The sequence below is a fragment of the Rhea americana genome, unplaced genomic scaffold, assembly GCF_003343005.1.
Source record: "Rhea americana isolate MKP2758 unplaced genomic scaffold, rheAme1 scaffold_130, whole genome shotgun sequence".
In the NCBI taxonomy this organism is placed as follows: Eukaryota; Metazoa; Chordata; class Aves; order Rheiformes; family Rheidae; genus Rhea; species Rhea americana.
The window spans coordinates 1,734,154-1,752,855 of NW_028185373.1; the positions used below are offsets into that span (position 1 = coordinate 1,734,154).

General features: G+C 45.0%; 1 protein-coding gene across 10 annotated transcripts in view; it reads left to right on the forward strand.

The window, feature by feature from the left end:
- The window catches only part of TIAM1 (TIAM Rac1 associated GEF 1), a 199,509-nt gene that overhangs the window by 67,711 nt on the left and 113,096 nt on the right, over positions 1-18,702 (forward strand). The window contains exon 1 of one of the 10 annotated variants that reach the window (XM_085297798.1): positions 11,238-11,429. The exons of the other annotated variants lie outside the window; for them this stretch is intronic. The gene's annotated coding sequence lies outside the window, so the exon portion shown is untranslated. Of the gene's footprint in view, positions 1-11,237; positions 11,430-18,702 lie in introns of those variants that run through there. 10 annotated transcript variants of the gene reach the window in all.

The following is an 18,702-nucleotide window of genomic DNA, read 5'->3' on the forward strand; positions in this document are numbered from 1 at the left end:
TCTTTTTAACCTCTCTGCCAGGCTTGGTCCTAAGCATTGGGACATTTTGGAGTGTGTCCCTGAGTCTGGAGTCAATTGGCTACAGAATCACTCAGGCAGGAAGGGCCCCCAGCAGGTCTCCAGCCCAACCTCCTGCACAAAGCAGAGCCACCTCTGGGATCAGACCAGGGTGCCCAGGGCTGTGTCCTGTTGGGTCTTGAAAACCGCCAAGAATGGTGTCTGCCCAACCTAACTGGGCAACCTGCCCCAACTTAGCTTTTCACCTTGACCACCTTCATAGTGATTTTTTTTTTCATATATCCGTTCAGAACTTACCTTGTTTCAGTTTATGACTGTTTTAACCATGTCCCCGAATGTAGGCTGGGGATGGCTAATACGAATGCAGCACTTAAAAGTGACCACAGAAGGAATGAGCTATGTTCTGAAATTGAAAATTTACTCATTGTGAGGAGTTACTTTTCCTTAAATCTGAGACATTTGGTGGGTGGCAAGTCCAGCTGTGGGAGCCTTATCTGCSAGTTGCAGTATTTTGTAACCTTGAGTCATCCTAGGAAAGTCAGCGGTGCTGACCTTCCAGGTGGAGTCTGATGTCAAGGTCTTTGCTCCCTTTCAGAGGCTTTGGATCAAGCTGTATGTGAATGGTGTCACAACAGGGCCACCAGTGAGAGAAGGGTAGCAGTGTAGCTAAACTGCGTGATTCCTGTGTRTTACTCTGCTATGGCAAGATGGAAACTATATCAGAGATTCTGTTTTTTGAGATAACATCGAGAAGAAATTGTTCATCATTTGGCTATAAAAATTTGGCAAAAAAAAAAAAGAAATAAACTGGAGTTTCATTCCCAGAAATGAGCACATGTACAATCAACCAGCATCTTCCTATTTTTATATAGCATGTCTCGAATAGCTGCAGATCTGCCTACTTTCTAACATGCATCCAGCAGAAAATAATAGAATCATAGAATYGGTAAGGTTGGAAGGGACCTCTGGAGATCATCTAGCCCAACCTCCCTGCTCAGCAGGGTCACTTAGAGCATGGTAGACAGRGTTGCATCCAGGCAGGCCTTGAAGATCTCCAGAGAAGGAGACTSCACARCCTCTCTGGGCAACCTGTCCCAGGGCTCCGTCACTCTCACAGGGAAGAAATTCCCCCTCACGCTCAGGCAGAACTTCCTGTGCTTCAATTTCTGCTCATTGCCTCTTGTCCTGTCACACGGGACAACTGAAAAGAGTTTGTYCCCGTCCCCTTGACACCCTCCCTTAAGGTATTTGTATACATTGATAAGATCCCCCCTCAGGCTTCTCTTCCCCAGGCTGAAGAGGCCCAGCTCTTGCAGCCGTTCCTCATAGGGCAGGTGCTCCAGCCCTCTGATCATCTTTGTAGCCCTATGCTGGACTCTCTCCAGTAGCTCCACATCTCTCTTGGACTGGGGAGCCCAGAACTGGACACAGTCCTTGAGATGAGTGGAGGGGCAGGATCACCTTCCTCGACCTGCTGGCAACACTCTTCCTAAAATAGCAGCACGTTATGTTTCTGTTCTGCTTTTTGCTGTGAGGGTCTCAGAATACTTTGCAGTGAAGCACAGATGACTGAGAAACCGTGCTTGCATCCTGGATCTGTTCAGTGCTCTGTTTCGCAGAGTGGCCACACCACCAGCTGTGGGCAGCGCTGGGGACTGTGGTGCAGCAGTGGGAAGGAAGCGTGAGGGCTGGTGGCAGGAGCTTTCTGGGCTGCCTCATTGCCAACCCTGCACCACATGAGACGCCACTGCAGGGGTCTCGCTCCAAGGCCAGATCCTGGCTGTCACCGTCTCTGCCTTTGTTAGAGCCTGTCATGGGTCCTGCCCTCTCCCTGGGCCTTCCCAGGTGCTTGTGTGACTCTACAGGGARCAAATCTGGCTGAAAAGTGCCTTTAGAGAGAGAAAAAAAAAAAAAAAGATTAAATGAGCACTAGTGGCAGCACAAGGGAAAAGATGGGAATGTATGGCTGAAGGCAGTTTAGAGCGGTCCAGCGGGAGAGGGGAAGACAGTATCCCAGCCACCTGGCCTTTAGCTACTTMGGAAGCTGTGGAAGAACATCCTCAATGTCCCCACGTCCTTTTGTGAACAGTTCAGAGAAGCAAAGTCTACAAAGCTATGCRATTATTTGCTCTCCTCTCTCTTGTGTCTACTCTGTTGCTTCCTTCCGTAGACTTTATAAATGCTACCACTTGACAATGAGCTGTTTAAAAATGACTCAGTTCGGATGTGCCAGTCAGCCCCACGTGCTGAGGGAGGTGGGAGGGAGTGACAAAAGGGGTGATGGGGGTGACATCGCTGCTGCCAAAATCTTCTCCTTCAATGAAGGGCTCTGTGTGGGAGGGAGGAAGAAAACCTACATTACAGCCCACTTGCACTAGTGAAAAATAACAGGCGAGTTGGATATATAGGGATGCACTATCTGGAGAAGGTGGGAAGATCTTTGCTGCAGCTGTAGGACTAGACAGAAGAATGGTGTAGAAAAAGGAAGTGTTTACTTTGCCATCTGTAAGTATTTAGAATTGTCAGAGATGATGATTTTTGTGAATAAATTAGCATGTAATAACAAAAAAAAAACACAGGAAGGGTAGTTTCTCTTGTGTCAGTGGAGTTAGCAGAAGTTTATAATCAATGCTTTAGGTTCATGTTCAGCGTSTGTTCTGGCTAAGTCCAGAAAGGGGACCTAGAAAAGGGGAAGTAACTCAGGGTTATTTCCTTTTGATTTATTGAGAGTGGAATGATTTTTCCCCAGTTCCTGCTCCCCTCTCCCACCACACATAAAAGCACACACAGACTCGGGACCACATGTGTACAGCCAGCTTTTCTCAGCCCTGCTGGGTAAGTTAGCATCAGGGGGACAGGTAGAAGCTGTCCATCCTAATGGTATGTCTCTGGCTACTGCAACAGGTAGGACACATGGGAAAAGACCGTAACTGTTGTAGGCTGCACTCTCTGTTGGGCAATGTGAGAGGAATAAATTGGGATGATGTGGGTCCTTCTGCAGCCAGTACGGTCTCAGCCTCCCACGGCTCCTTGAGTTTGAAGGGGTTTCTCTGAGCGCTGTGGCATTGCTTTGGGTGAAGGGTGCTCCTCAGCAAAGGTGGCTCCTTTGAGGGTAGCAAGGAAAAAATAGCTGGAGAATGGACTTTGCACTTTAGTGTAACTTCTGTTGCACTCCTCTCAGGATCTGAAAATTTTTAAAATGTACTGCAGGCAGTTTGGTAAGGGAGCTCCTACAACTGCCCAGGTGGCTAGAAGGTCTGTTTTCTTTACCTGTTATTTGTCTTAGTGCATTTCTGGGATTTGGCACAGCTCTGTAGGAGCTGTTAAAATCTATATGTTCAGCAGTATTCTGAGAATGAGGAAAGGAGAGAGGCCAAGGTTTGGTCTCATGCCAGTGTAAATTGGAATTTAACTCTAAGAATAAAAGGAATCACTCTGGTGTCAAATAACATGAGAGCAGCTATTCATTGAGCCCTGAATTCAGCCCCTGAGTTCACGTCTGCGAGTGTGTTTCACACTAGTGGTGAGTAATTGTAAAACGGCGTCTGAGCTGTCTGTGGAGATGTGTGGGGCTGAAATAATAAATGAGAAGCCCCCCACTTGTTGGTGTGAGCAAAGGTCCGGGAGAGAGGAGCAGCGCAGTGGCAGAGTCTGATGATACGGTAGGTGTACCCAGAGGGCTCCCAGTTCCTCRTTCCTCTTTGTTGTCCCATGCCCGTGCTGGTGCAGCTGTGCACCCGGTTGGACTGGGGAACTGCTCCACCTGAACACAGTTCCTGTTTTTTCAGCCAGGCCAATTTTCTCCCCAAGCTGTTTCCCAAAACTGGCAAACCACGTGCCTGCCCTGAGCACTGGTACCAGGGCTGGAGAGGAGTGCATGCATCTGTGGTCCTGGTGGGGCCTCTCCCTGAGGCAGCAGCATGGACCATGGACTTCAGTACATTTAAGCTGATAGTGACAGCATGCTTTTTCTTTATCTTTTTTTATTGGTATTGTCAGGCTTTGTATTGGGCCACGTATCTTCTGTCCTCTCATGGCTGGCATAAAAACACAAACTGCAGATCCTATGCTCTGACTAACTGAACACTGAGGCAGGTTTTTACCCTTGGTGATCAGGCCGTGTGCAGAGCTGGTGTTACTGGTAAGGGACCTGCCTCTGCCATGGGGTCTCTGGCCTTGAGACCTTGCTGTCCRCTTGCCCACGTGAAAGATGAGGGATATAATACTTGCCTCACAGGGGTGTTAGGAAAGTTAATTTGCTAATGGTTTCTAAAGTGCAGTGGAGATGATTAGTGCTGCTTCAGTTCCACGCAGTATTATAATAACGTCTAATTAGTAATTTCTTACGATGTTTCAGTATTTGCCTGCTATAAATATTGGCCTAATAGAGGGACAACTCTGCCTGTGCTAGTCATCTCAGTGACTCAGATGGAATAAGTAAGCAGGAACGAGCAAGTGGGGTTCGGTCTGTAAACATTCGCTCTTGTTTTTTTTCCCTCTTATGCTATTTTACTGATAGAAATGTCGTTGTTGGGGTTAGAGTTTTCCAGCAATCAGAGTCGGTGCCGGAGCAATCCTGCTACCTGCAGGGCAGGTGGGGATCGGTGTGGTAACGTGCAGCCAGTAATTCCTTGTGATGCCGCGTTTTCSTTCTGTGCAGTTTGAGATGCAGGTTCATCGTCGCGCGTGCCGTGCGGGGGAAATCGGTGCACCGAAGCACAGTGGCATTCGGGAATTTGCATGAGGCAAAACAAAGCGGTCATCAGCCTGAATGACAGCGAGCCCCAGTGTTTGGCTGTACGCTGCAAGGCCTAGATGAAAAGCCTGTGCCCGCTAGCGGATCGCTGCTTGTGGAGAGGTTGTCCCTCGTATAGAAATGTCAGCCTCCTGGCAACACGCTTGCTTTTTTTGAGCTGTAGTCTCAGAAACAACCGTGCTGATTTACAGTTTGTGCCACCAGAAAGGGGCTCTCCTGCCCTGGGAAACCAGAGCCTCATTTGCTGCGGACCCCAGGGAAGCAGCCCCGAGACCTCGGGCTGGAAACCGCTGCAGGGGGAAGAGCTCCGCCATCCCGTGCACAGGAGCCAGCACCAAGATCTGCGACAACCGAGTGCAGTTTCTTTTCTCTTCGTTTCCTCTAAATTCTTTTTCTTTCTTCCTCCTTTGTGTATCTGCTTGGCCCCCAAATCGGACTGTTTTATTTCATGTTGTGTGTAGCATCTTGTCTTTGCTTTGGTGAGGGCTGTTGTGAAATTTCATCTAGCAGTGTGTTTTCTTCTTCTGAAAATAAATAATGCTCAGAGACCTTTGTGCCTCACATGTTACTGGTTTTATCTGGCTTTAGGTGGCTTTGAGCTCTTTTGAGGCTGCGAGTATCCTACGTGTTTAAAATTTTCATGCAGTGGCTCTAACGCTTGTGATTCCTATTTTTAGCATTGAAAGATTTTGACAACTAATGCAAACCTACGATATCTGTCACCTGACAGCATCATCACCAGTGTACAGCTTGTCGCTCTATTTTGAACTGATTTTTCCAACAAAATTAAAACTATTGGCAGCGATGTGATACAGCAGGTCGGAATGTAGCATGAAGATGACAGCAGCTACTGTATATCTTCTTTCAGAGAAACAAGTGGAGGAGTTTGGATGATGTTTCCTGAATAAAAAAACGCCCTTGACTCTTCTCATCAGAAAAGGAAACGATCCTTATTTCGTAAAACTCTGGCTTATTGTGCCACGTGGCAAATGTGGCAAGAACCGAATGGGCTTGCAGAGACTGTTTGTGGCCACTCCTGAGCGAAGGCTGCTGTAATGCTGGTGCAATGCAGCATGTCACGGTGATATGTACTTCCCCATTTGGGGTGAACTGGGTTGTAACCGCTGCGTGGATCCAGTGGTATTGTGCGCTTTATAAACTAGCTCAGGTACTGGGAAGGCCCGGAAACTCGTAGCCATTAGGATGTGCACGTACGCACATGCTTGTGTGCATGCTGGTATCCAGAGCAGGTGCAGGATCCGAGGATGTCTTCTCAGACCTAAGTGACTAGAAGCAGGTCTCCATTACAGATATTAATCCTGTAAACACAAAGGTATATATTTTGTTTTACACATCTAGACAGTTCTACTAAAGCCGAGACTTACCTTTGTTTGTGAAGCTATGTGCTGTGTTTGCCTTCAGTTTCCCAGAGTGCACTCTGCAAAGTCAGTATGAGAATGATAAATTACAAGTGGCACAATAAAATGTACATCTTAAAATTTAACTTTTACTTCCTCCAGAGATAGTTTGTGTCTTTTGTCATTTCTTTGGGTTTCACAGGCAAGTGTGTTGGCTAGTTGCCAGCTGCCACTCCCTGAAGCTCATTAGAAGCCTTTCAGCTACCTTTGCAGTGTAAGAACTGGGATCAGTTTTCCCATGAGTTGATACATATGCTGACCTCTCCAAAGGGAAAAACCTGTAGTTCATTAGCTTACATTTTTGGAGGCTGAAAGGGAACTATTTGTGGCCGAACAATACCTGCCTTTCAAAACTGTGTTCCTAATCCCAAATAGAATCATGGGGCTGAGATAGTCATTCTGATAAAGGGAAGCATGGATACATTCAGTCTAGTATAATTTTTCATGGTGTTAAAATTCTTAATTGTCAAGGGTTGATTTGCAGGTTTTTTGGACAACAGATGAAGCGAAGAAAGGCAGCATTAAATATCCATTTGAGAGAGTGGAAGTGATTCTAATGGTGGTATCTTGGTTTCCATCAGTGCCCTCCTGTGAGCCTCTAGATCACAGAGATCCATTTTTAAAGGTGAGCCTTAAAAAAAATAAATGAAGCTTAAATTGAGTCCTTCATTCTCAATTTATCACTAAATAAGATACCTCAAGTAAAACTGTCCTCACCTACATGAAGACAACTCTTTGCATTCAGTAGTATCCTCAATCACAGCTTCTTACTTGAGACACATGAGGCTACGCAGGTACAAGTGTTGGTGTTACTTCCAGGACAAGGGGGTTACTAGGGTGAAAGCAAGTGCATAGCTGAGCCAAAGCATTTGTATTATCCATAGTGATTTATAAGAACCAGCTTAGAGTTCAAAGCCCAGATTGTGTTTATAGGCCTGTAGTTGTTTACAGGGTTATGTGAAAAATGAATAGTCGGGTGGAGCAAAGTGTGTTGAGTGCCTACGAGCATCACCAGATTGCTCTGAAGTTCTGGGACAGTTGGAGTAGCACTGAAACTGGAGTTTGGCACCAACACCTAGGTACTCACGTGGGGCCTGTTGACATACGTGGTGGATGATAATTGAGTGCTGGGCCCCAGGTTGTGTCCAGAAACATGTTTGACCAGAGGGCTGACAAAAGCAGGCAATAACTGCAGCAGCTGGGATGAAGATGCTCTTCTCTGGTTTCCCCCACTAGAAGCTCCACCATTGCAACGAGGGCTTGGAAAAAGATCTGTGTGGCTCTGGCTGTCTGGAGGATGAAGACAGTGCTCTTGTGCAGAGAGGATGCTTTTCTGAGGCCACCTGTTTGCACAGGTGGAAAATAAGACAGATACAATCATGAATTTTTGAAGTAACCTGGCTTTGTAAAGTAACATGTAGTTACAGAGATGTGGTCGGCATAGCCCTGTTCAAGTGTGGCTGGTGCTCTTTGTATCTTAACTTACTGCTGTGCTTGGAATGAGTCACTGTACTGAAGTTACTCCCAACCAGTTTTCTGCCCAAAGTGATAATCTATTGTTAAAGCGATAATAACTCGTGTGTTTTAATTAGCAGGTGCGCCAGGGTGTGAGAAGCCAGGGATGTTAATTAGGGTTGATAAGTATACCTTTACTGAGGAGTCAGGCTTGGCTGGTGTCTGATAGGAGTCTATCTTCCTTCCTTTCACAGCTGAGGAGGTGCTGTCCTGTAGTGACTTCCTCGAGCTGCATGGATGTTGCTGTGGCAGAGGAGATCTTCCTAATCCCAGCTCCACAGAGGGGTGTCTGCTTCTCAGAAGCCCTCACATAACTAGGTATTTAGAAGAATCTGGGGGCTTCTGGAATGATTGTTGGTATTTGTTTTGCTTTTACTAGGAAAAAAGGAGACTCTTTCTAGCCATATCATCTTTATTTAGCTAAGAAAAATACAATAAATGCAGCTACACATTGTGTAGCCACATGTCCTCTTCTAGCTATAGGTATGCCAGCTGGCGGGTTAGGTGATTGCCACTTTTTCCTCCTCACTCTGCTGCAGGTGATGACTGGCCCTCCAGCAGGCCAGCTCAGCAGCTTATGTGGTTGTTTCTAGCCTGCTTCAGTCAAAATAAACTAAGTTATCTTAAAACAGGCTTTGGTAGGTCTTTGCTAATCACTTAGCGCAGGAGAGCATTAAGAGTTATAAAAGTTTGTTTATGTGTCTCAGAGCCCACATCAGAAGGTGTGTATCAAAATGCATCAGCTTAGCTGGGTTGACAGTGCAGCCCAAACCAGAGCTTGGAAATGCTTGTTCTCCTGAAGCAGGTAGACATGAACCGACAAGCCGTGGTTTTGCCTGGGAGGGCTTTCTGCATGGGTATTGTCAGTCAGCTGTTCCGAGTCTTCCCCAAACGGTGTGTGTCACTTTTCTCTAGAGACATGCTCAGACCTTTGCCAGCCAGCCCTATGACTCACTTGGCTTAACCAGACTTCACTGAAGGCTCATCTTTCAGTTTCTCAGTAAAATCTTGGAGAAAGGAGGGTTAGCAGTGGCTACGGATGAGGTACGTGGCCAAGGAGAAAGGGTCCCTTGCCCCTTCCCCTCTCTGGCCCCTCCTCAAGAATTGAAATAAGAATTAAAATAAGAACAAAATAATCAAATTGAATGCCTTATCTACAAAACCCCCAACTGCTAGTTATGTGATGGCACCTATAATTCTTCTCTTCTTTCTCTATATGTCAGTCTTGTTCTTTATTACTTGCCGATTTTACTCCAGTGCTATAGGTCACAATGGGAAGGTTAATTCAGTGCTTTTTTATCCATCTGCACTAACTTAAAATTCAGCTGTGGTCACACTGATTTAGGACTTGCTTTTTTTTTTTTTTTTTTTTTTTTTTTTTTTTTTTTTTTTTTTTTTTTTTTTTGGAACCTAGCTAGCTTCTTTTAGGGGGGAAATATATGTAGTTAATGTTTTGATGGAAATCCTGGGCACACTGGGGGTTTAATTGCTTTAGGTAACAGTGAACCAGCAGGAAAAGATGTCACACTTTGTTGGGACAGCATGCAAATCAATTTAACACTTGCAGCAAAAAGGTGTGTCAGGCTTAATCCTTTTAGAGTTGAAAAGCACTCAAGACAATCACTTTCAATCTGTTTAGTGAGCATATTTGCTGCTTTTTTAGGGCTAGCATGCAATTGCTTTGTATCTACAGGAGAATGCGTGTAAGCACGCATGTGCATATATACACRTTTGTTTCCGCAAAATAGCAAAGCCATTTTGACGTTAGTGATTAAGGTTAGGTGGCATCTGAGTTCAGAATGTAGTTTTTGCCTTTTGGGCTGTTTGGGGRTGTTGAAGATGGTATTTGCTATGCCCTAGTGAACCTGAAGGCAGATAGGAGCAGCCTCTGTCATCTTCTGAATCACTCTCAGCTTGCCAAACCTGCTCGCTTGCTCAGCTACGCGAGTTGCAATCGCTGAAAACTGGAGGAGTCGGTCGGTTCCCCTGGTCTTTTTCCAGTTWGTTTCTTCTGGCTGACCCACAAATAGGAGCTGGTAGCTTTGTTCATTCTGTGTTTAAATTATCTGTAAGCCTTGGGATTGATCTTTTCATTCTTTTGTTCTCCTTTTAAAAGAGTATATTGGGCCACCAGCCCTCCTTCACCCCCTTTCTCATGTTAAAATGGAGGACTCCAGTGYTTATCAAGAGTACATGCAGTCGTGGGGGGACTTGGAGATTTCTAAGCGTGGCCAGATACATTTGAAAGATCTGACACTGAAAATATTCTGGTGTGAAGTACGAAAACCTTCTATAACAGACTGTTGTACGAGTAAACCCGTATGCTTGCTTCTGGTAAGAAGGTGTGTAGCAATGACTGTGCCGGGGCAAATCACCTGCCCGGCTATCTAGCCTCCAGCTTGCTCAAAATAGTCCTTTATCCTCCMATCCTGCCCCCAGCATCCCTCGCACCCACGAGTGAGGAGGCCCACGGCTTCGCTACAGCTATGTGTTTTGTCCGCACAACAGGGCGTATAAACCTATGGAAGAACTAGGGTAAGCTCCACACATGATAAAAGACAAAACAAAGCACCAGCACTTCCTTTCCTCATGATTTTGTCCTCTTTCTAGTTGGTAGTCATTGCTGCRTTGCAAAGGACGGAAATGCAAGGATAAGGTTAGATAAGGTTATCACTTAGTACTCTGTATTTTAAAACTACCATGCGGAGTTGTAAATTTTGATTCGTTATTAATACGGTGCTTTTCTGTTTGTTAAAATATTATCTATGCTGTTCGCTTCATTCCAAGAATAGTTGGTTATTGCCTGTTTTTCCTCTCCCCTTTAAATGGGTGTAGAGTCAAAAAGAGGATGTTAGTGGATAAACACAGCTGCCTTAGGTTTGGGGTTTGTATTTCTCATTTATAGCARCCATTAAAAAAATCCTGGTTTTGAGGACTTTTTCTGCTCAAATGCTAATCCAGAGGCAGTTGCCTGGAAGTAGTGAATGAAGTAATACCCATGTATAGTTTCTGAATCAGTTAAGTTCGCGATCCTGCAAACACTTCTACACCTGTGAGCAATTTAATGTGAGACAACACACTTGCCTGTGTATTTTGTATGCATATATTTTGGCAGAACCACAGTCCAGATATGTTCCAGGCATAAATATTGCAGTATGTAAGGGAGTCAAAGGCAATGACAAAAGGTGCAGAGTAGGTCAGGAAGCTGTCCGGACTTATTTTATATATCGCCAGTGAATTATTCCCTGAAAACGCAACTTAAAACCCCAGTATTATACAGTTTAACAAAGGGGACCAACTGCCTGTTTCTCTGTGTAGCTGATGTGCAAGCAGGCTCTGACAGGGGACTGGATGTTTTACCTACCGGCCGCTCTCCCGCCGTTTCAGACAGACAAATTAAAGTCACCCTGGAGGGGTGTCCTGAGGAATCTGGCTTTCGGGAGCCGCGGGGCTGAGTGACAGCGGTTCCCACCAGCCAGAGGGAGCGTGCGCTCCTCTGCGCAGCGTGAAAGGCAGAATTAAGCAGGAGCGGGAGGGAGGGATGGCAAAACCGCAGACCGGCAAACACACCCCGCTGACCCATCTCCTCCTAGCCTGCAACTTGTCGAGTTACACCCGCCCCGAAGCAGAAGGGGAATGAAACGCTGCCGCTTCCTCCTTGCTGCCGCTGCGGGCTCGCGAAACCCAGCAGGCAGAAATGGTCGTGCCGTCGACGGTGAACGGTGAGTGGCTTCAGGAGCACTTTTAACTTCTGCTCCCGTTTTACCCAACGGGCCAGAGGAGCGACAGCCGCCGAGCTGGGGCTGCGGCGCGGGAGCCTCCGCAAAGGCTGTCCTCTCGTGAGCCGTGGCTCTCCCCAGCGCGGAGGGAGGCGTTTCTGGTCCTCAGGCTCCTTCCCGAGACCRTCGGCCGTTTCTTTTTTCAGAGGACCCGTGCTGCCCTCGGAGAGCAAAAGCGCGGCCGCCTCTTGCAGACGCTGGGAGCTCAAGCGGAGTGAATGGGAGCTGGGTGTTTAACAGCTACATTTCCTAGGAGAGAAAATGTAGTATCATGTTACTTGTTAAAGATGCTTCCCTTCTCCAGCTGTCTGGCTTTATTTGCAGTAATTACAGGTTGCCATGCTCTTTAATTGTTTAAAATGAGCCCTGCGAAAGGTTTCAACTTGAATTGAGCTCTGTTAGGTATTTCTGTGAAGTAGTGAAAGCTCAAGCGTTTTGACGGGCAATGCTACAGTGCTTTTAAATGGGATGAGAAGGCTTGGATTTGCTGGGGTCTCTCACTTGACTAAGATCTGATAAAGCTGCTGGAACAGGGGCTCYGTAAAGCTTTTTCATACCGAGTTGCTCATTTTTTTTTTCTAGTTATTTCCGTGATCACTTACTGAGTTGTTTTATATATCAGTTACTATCTTTGACTCTAAATTGCTTAATTCTTGGGTTGGCGACAGGAAATGTGAGTACAGAGCCTTAGCCCTACAACTACTGTAAATAGGAATCAGAGTGAATAACGAAGCCGGCGGTGTTGTTGCTCGGACCTGCTTCTCACCAAGAAGCTGGCCGCTGGTCAGAGGCCAGCCTCGCCRTCAGTTCCCACCAGCCCAGTCCTGACCTACTGGGTTCGCCAAAACACTGGATCTAGCTGCTGCTTCCTCATGGACACGGGCTGCCACGAGCTGAGCTGGGTTCAGCACTGATTCAGCGCTGCACTGTAACTTATCAACGATGAGTAATTCTCCCAGCACAGAGGCAAAGTTTTTGCATGCAGTTTTTCGTGGAATTAAGTCACGCCGTAGCTGTTTTAAATGTTATAGCCACAGTCGTTTCATTTAATATACCAGAAACCTGTTGTCAAGGCAGCTATTAATTCCTTTGACAGCATTTCCATATTGCAGGAGTTGATTTAAATTTTCACATGTGATTAGTGTTATGGAACTGAGGAAAGCAGGTTTTGTGGGTGTTGGTGGGTTGCTTGTTTTTTCTCCAATCCCTTTGGAGTCAAGGGTGATCTGTACATTATGAAAAATGTGTGGAAAATTGCTGTGTTTAATCATGGCAAATCAAGCCAAGGAATCAAGTGCAAAAGTGTGGTTTGCCTGGTTACACTTCCTCATGGAACTTACTCTTTAAAAATGCACGTTTTTAAGAGTGTTCCAATGTGTTTTGAGGTGGAAACACTTTATTTTTCCAGAATCCATGCTGGGGAAAATAATAACCCCTGCCAAACCATAAAACTGTGTCGTTTAAGCATTTACTACTATCACTTGATGCTTTTGCTCTGGGAAATCGATGGTAAGATTCCTGCTGGCTTCAGTGGCATAGGACAGGCACTGATTTTGCACCGTTGCAATCCATGGGAGTGCAGGTGTGGGAGCAAGCCTCCTCTGAGCAGGCTCATTTATCTTTAAATGAAGTTACATGTTACGGCTTGAGTCGCACGTAATGACTTTCTGAAAATGAGCCCCATGGAAAATATGTACAGCTTTCTGTACAATCATTGACCCGGACCGATCCAGCTCAGGGGCCAGTGAGCAGCAAGGTTGGCCCAGGGGAGCCTGCGGCCAGAAACTGGGGCAAAAGGCTGGGTGGGGGGGAATGGGAGCTCCCCACTTTGGGCAACGGTGAACTATTAGGCTGGCTCAGGTATATAACAGGTTGCCTCACCAGATAAYGTTGAGGCTGAATGGCATATGGCAGCAGAGGGAAAGAGCCTTCTGCTCCTTATCACTGCCCCAGTGCTCTGGCTTTGGTTAGTTAGCCAGTGCTGGTCTTCTGCCATGCTGTAAGCATTAAAAGTGCAAGAAAGTAAAGGGTCTTTGGTGGGGAAAAAAGTTACCAGAATGAAATACCAGACTCTTTACAATGCATTAAAAAAAGAAAAATAGAACGCAAGAGTAATCTTGKTGTCAAATCACTAAACGAATTTAGCAAGAAAGAGGGCGTCTCTTGGTAATATAGTCTCTACTGAAATGTCTTTCTCAGTATTATTTTGTTAAACTGGAGACTCTGCTGTGCGTTCCAGGGAGTTTTATGGAACAGTAACTTACTGCTGGATGAGAGGAATATATTATTTATAAGTTAGTGTTTTAACATCCTAGCATGGGGTTGTTTAAGGAGGTCAGAATACAGAGCATTGGAAATGGGATTAGCCCAGCTGTGCTGCAAGCAGTGTGAAAGCAGAGAGAAAAGGAAAGTTATCATATAAATATTTATTTTTTAATCATGCCTCACAAGGCATAGGTCACACAAGATTTAAGGATTTCTAGAATCAAAATGCAGTTTGTGTCTTTATTGGTTGCAACATCTCAAATTTTAATTGAATCGTAAACAAACACGAACATCCTTTTTCCCTAGCTCAGCAGGCTTGCTATCTGCAGCTTGTTTTCTTTCACTGTGGGATGGTGTCAAAAGACTTTAGGAATGGAGAACATTTGTAATAAATAACAATCCCCTTTTCCTTCCAGGAGGAAGCTGTTGTTTTATTTCTGTGCATGACACCTCTGTGAAGAGCTCATGCAACATGAGCTGAAAATACAGTTGCGCTGGTCAGCATTGCAGTTGGTTTGTGAGACTTGCTAGCAAGCTGGCATTTAGTTGATTCACTGCAGTGTGCTTTTTATGTAATTGCTTTTTAAAACTTCCAATTATGTTTCCAATAAGAATTTGTATATGATGTGCTGAAGTAACTTAAGAAGTTCCTGTAAAGCAAGTAAGTGTTCCTGGCGGTAACCAGTATGGTAGCAGCGTGCGTGTTACGCAGTAAGCGTAACATGGGTGTCTGTGCTTGTGCAGGGTCTTCTCTGAAGGCACTCGGTGCTGAGCCTGTGCCTGAATTTGGACACAGCCCACGCAAAAGGTTAAGTGGACTCGCTGCAACCAGTGCAAACAAAAACTCCTGTGCTCTCTCTGTACCTCTGCTAATTCTGCCGACGGAGAGAGCTGCAGAGAGAGATTGGAGGTGAGTTCACAGAAGACCAGCAGAATTTTACCTCYTGTGCTAAGTGTCTAGAATTGGTCCAGATTATGGCGTAATTAAGAGCTCAAACTCACAATATTGTTAATGCAGTTTAACAAATTGCCAGACATTAGCCGAGCTGCAATAATTGTGTGTGCTGTTAGYGCGCAGCAAACGTGCGCTAGTGCAACTTTGCTGAAAGTGGTAGAAGATAAATCGCATTACCTTGTATTTGCCAYGAGTGTAACCAAGTTACAGCTAATAAGCAGTAACTCCGTAAGCTTAGGCAGCTGGCTGGAGTCTGACTGTAAATCTTGCACGTGTCAATGCCCCTGTGATGGCWCGAGCATTTGCAAATGGGGAAACTTCAGGAGCTGTTTGGGTCAGTAAGAAGAGCGTGTGGATTTCTTGCGACTGTAATGTCTGGCCAACCAGTGCTACAAGCTGTTGGATGCAGAAATGTTCACATGTATAAAAGCCACCRTAGGTGTGTTATTCTTTAGATGTACAGGCATAAACAGCAGTGCTTGTAGGCAGCAATGGTGGTGGTAACTGTTGTCTTTGTGTGGGGTGTTTGTTTCTGAAGAGGCAGAGGTTAAAAAGTGGTTTTCAAGTGCAAGTTATCCAGTGTTTCTGTTTTCATTTCCAAATGGCTTGGACCTGGTGGGTTCGGTTTCATGCAATTTGTGCAAGAAAATATCTTGCTCTTTGAGGAGTTTTTTTTTTTGCATATTAAGCACTGAACTAGCACGTGCATAGCATTGTCTTTATGAAACAATCTTTTATTACTAACTTTTTTTGGATCAATATGTGCAGCACTAATACTGTTGCCTAGATGCACCTTAGCTTACTGAGATGATTGTACAGGGTTGCACAGTTGACTACAGAGTGGGAGTGAGGCACAAAGATGAGAGACCTCCTGGGGCTCAGGCATGTGGAGATGCCTGGCAGAACTGAGATGCTTTAGAGAGCTGTAGCTCTCAAATGGGGCATAGCCTCTGCCCCCACCACTACAGAGCTGCCTTTGCTTCCTGCTCTGCAGAGCTGAAGCTTCCTCTGTGTGTATACGGAAATGTTTTTTCTCTTTTTCCCCGCATACTGGATGAGTTATGATGGTGTGGTGGTTGTGCTAGGGTCTGATGGTGACCGTTCTGATGATAAGGCTCTTTAAAGCAGATTGTGTAGGGCACCGGTGAGCAGTAAATGCAGATTGATGAGTTAGGAAACTGCCAGACCTCATCCATAACAGTTTGTGGGAAGCAGGAAAATGATGCTTGAAAGTCTGTAAAAATAGTGGAGGCGGGGAGGAAAAAAAGGAAAGCATGTAGATTTTGAATTAATGTATATATTTTTTAACTTCCATAAGTTCTTTGAGCATACTGTGTGCCCAACTGTCTTTTAGAATAAAAATGCCTCCACTGTTTTCATAGGATGCACAGGATTGCATTGATCTGTTCTTTCATACAGTGCATTGCTGTGCGGCTGCTGAAAATATTCTAGCAACAGTTGGGCTTTTGGTGAGAAAATCTTCACATCTTGTATTAGACCCATTGTAGGCTCTGAAAACCTGATTTCTTGACTTTCACAGATGGGCAAATAACACTCTCTGGTCCTGTAACTGAATAGCTCTAGTTGTCAAGTCAGGGGAGAAATAAATAAGCCTCCTGTTGTCTGCTTCCCAGATGAAAACTGTTTTGTTATTTATTCATTTTCATTAACCTGCGTAGAAGAAGGTATATCAAGAGTATGCTCCAGGCTCTCAAGCATTTGAATGGAGATAAAGACTGCCTGGCAATCTCCCTGCAGTGCGAAGCCATCCAGAAATGAGTTGGGAAGACTACTGGGTGCATCTGAGTCCCTGTAGATTATGCCTGATCACTATGGCAAGAAAAGAGTCCAAGTCCTGGCCAGGAAATGAGGGTGCAGGAGAAGGGGTATTAAATCGTTACCACAAAACAAAATTCACTTGAATGGCATTTTTTCACAGGCACATTTTTAGCATGCTGACTAACATACCTAGCTGGAAGAAGCTAAAATAATTTCAAACCAGCATGGGAGTAAGCTAAACATTGCCAAACCCCCAAATCCATTGTATCAAAGGACATTCAAGATGTGGTGTAAACTTTCCAACTTGAAATTATTGAACACAAGTGATCAATCCAAGTTTAAGAAGTGCCAATCTGAGTTTTAAAAGTGCATTTATGTGTAATAAACAGAGCTTTGAGGGTCTTCTCATGGATAGTGTTCAGGGCAAGAAGTGAGGACCTGAGGCTGTCAGTCTCTCCCGTCTGCTGAGCCCAGCCTCTTTAGGGCTGAACTGGGGTACTGGGCTCAGGTTGAAATCCTGCTGCTTGATGGCTCCGTGCCTGTGGCAAGTGTCTCAGAATAAGATTTTCAAGTAATTTCTGGCATGGGAAGGCTCCATGTCAGTGTTGAGATCAGACAGTTTCATCTCCAAAGGGATCAGATGCTTCGTAGTCAGCCAAGTTCTGCAACAGTTAGTATTTCAGCTTTCCAGTGAACACTTTCAAAACCTAGAAGACTCGAAATAGAGGTTGCACGTCGACATGTCGGCTTTGTCCTCCCTGTTCCTCACTACCACTTCCTTCACTTTGTAAATCGCTTCTTCCCTCATTTAGTGAGATGGGATCCAAACCTAAAGTGCCTCTAAAGGAGGAGAGATGCCGTGTTGCAGTGCACAAAGGCTCTTGCAGGCAACTTGTCATCAAAATGTCCTAGATTTGGAGCAAAATTACTCCCAGGTCTCCTATATGGGGAATAATTAACTGATCACTGCAAATTTGTGCAGTGAATTAAAATGATTACTGCAAACATTTGCCAAACCTCTCATAACTTTCACTGTAAATGATGTGTAATACATGCCAAAGGTTGTTCTGTTCAAAAATGACTAATGTGTAGTTTTTCAAGAGTAACAAAGGTTCTTTTCTATTTTTCTCTGCACATTTGGTGATTATTTTAAATGTGGCTGTAATACACATAGAGGAGAGAAACTGTGTCCCTACCGCAGATCTGTATCAAGCACGTGTAATCAGCTCCTGCATGTCTTTGTGTTGTTTTCAGGGTCCTTCCTGGCTTTTTCAGAGATGTTTGTTTTTGCTAGTTTTGTTGCTGTCTTGTATTTCTTATCCTCTTAGGCAGCTGGACAGTAGTGCCTCCCATAAAGGCAATAAAGACAGTAAGTGGGATCTGACATACTTCTACAAATCTGTACAAATTCGGAACCCTTATTTTAAGTGCTTTTCTTCAGAATTCATCTGTGCCTGAGCACCTTATAAATGATGATTWTTTTCTCTTGTGATGCTGCCTGCAGGGCTGGGGTCAGACCCCCATCCTCAGGGTGCAGCGTGCCAATGCTGGAGAAGGCGCCAGCCCCGCAAGGTCCGTGGCTGAAAGAGTAGCAGGGGGAAGGGCTTGCAAACCAGCTAGTGTGGCAGCTCTTTGCTGTTTTTCTAAACGTATGTCTGCCAAATTGGTGTTAGGACTTTTTTTTTTTTCCTCCTTCCCCTGGAAGTGATAAAATGGTGTGGGTAAATCTGGATTGTGATGGAATAGAGACTGGTTTGGGTTCACGAAGGGAGGCTATGGCAGAGTCCAAGGCAGCCATGAGTTCTTGTCTTAAACTTTAACAATGGAAATGTTTTCTTTCTTTCTTTCTTTCTTTTTCTTTCTTTCTTTCATTCTTTCTTTCTGAAGAGGGGTGAAAACTGCATTTTTCTTGATTTCTTTTTTTATGGCATTGCAGAGTAGGATTAGCAAGATGCTGCTGCAAGAGATGCAAGTGTAAGCAGTGTACACCAGAAATGCAYGTAGCCTTGGTAAAAGACCCCAAGGCAGAATACAGAAGTAAACATAATTAGAAGTTGCAAGATGAAGATAATGGGAAAAAAAGGCTAGTGAAATTCATTTTCCTTCTGCTTTTATCTTTTTAAGAAAATTCATCTTAATGTTTTAGTAACATCTGAATAATTTCTTGGTAAGTTTTTTCTGGTGAGCACCTTGCAAAAATCRTTGTAAGTTACTAAC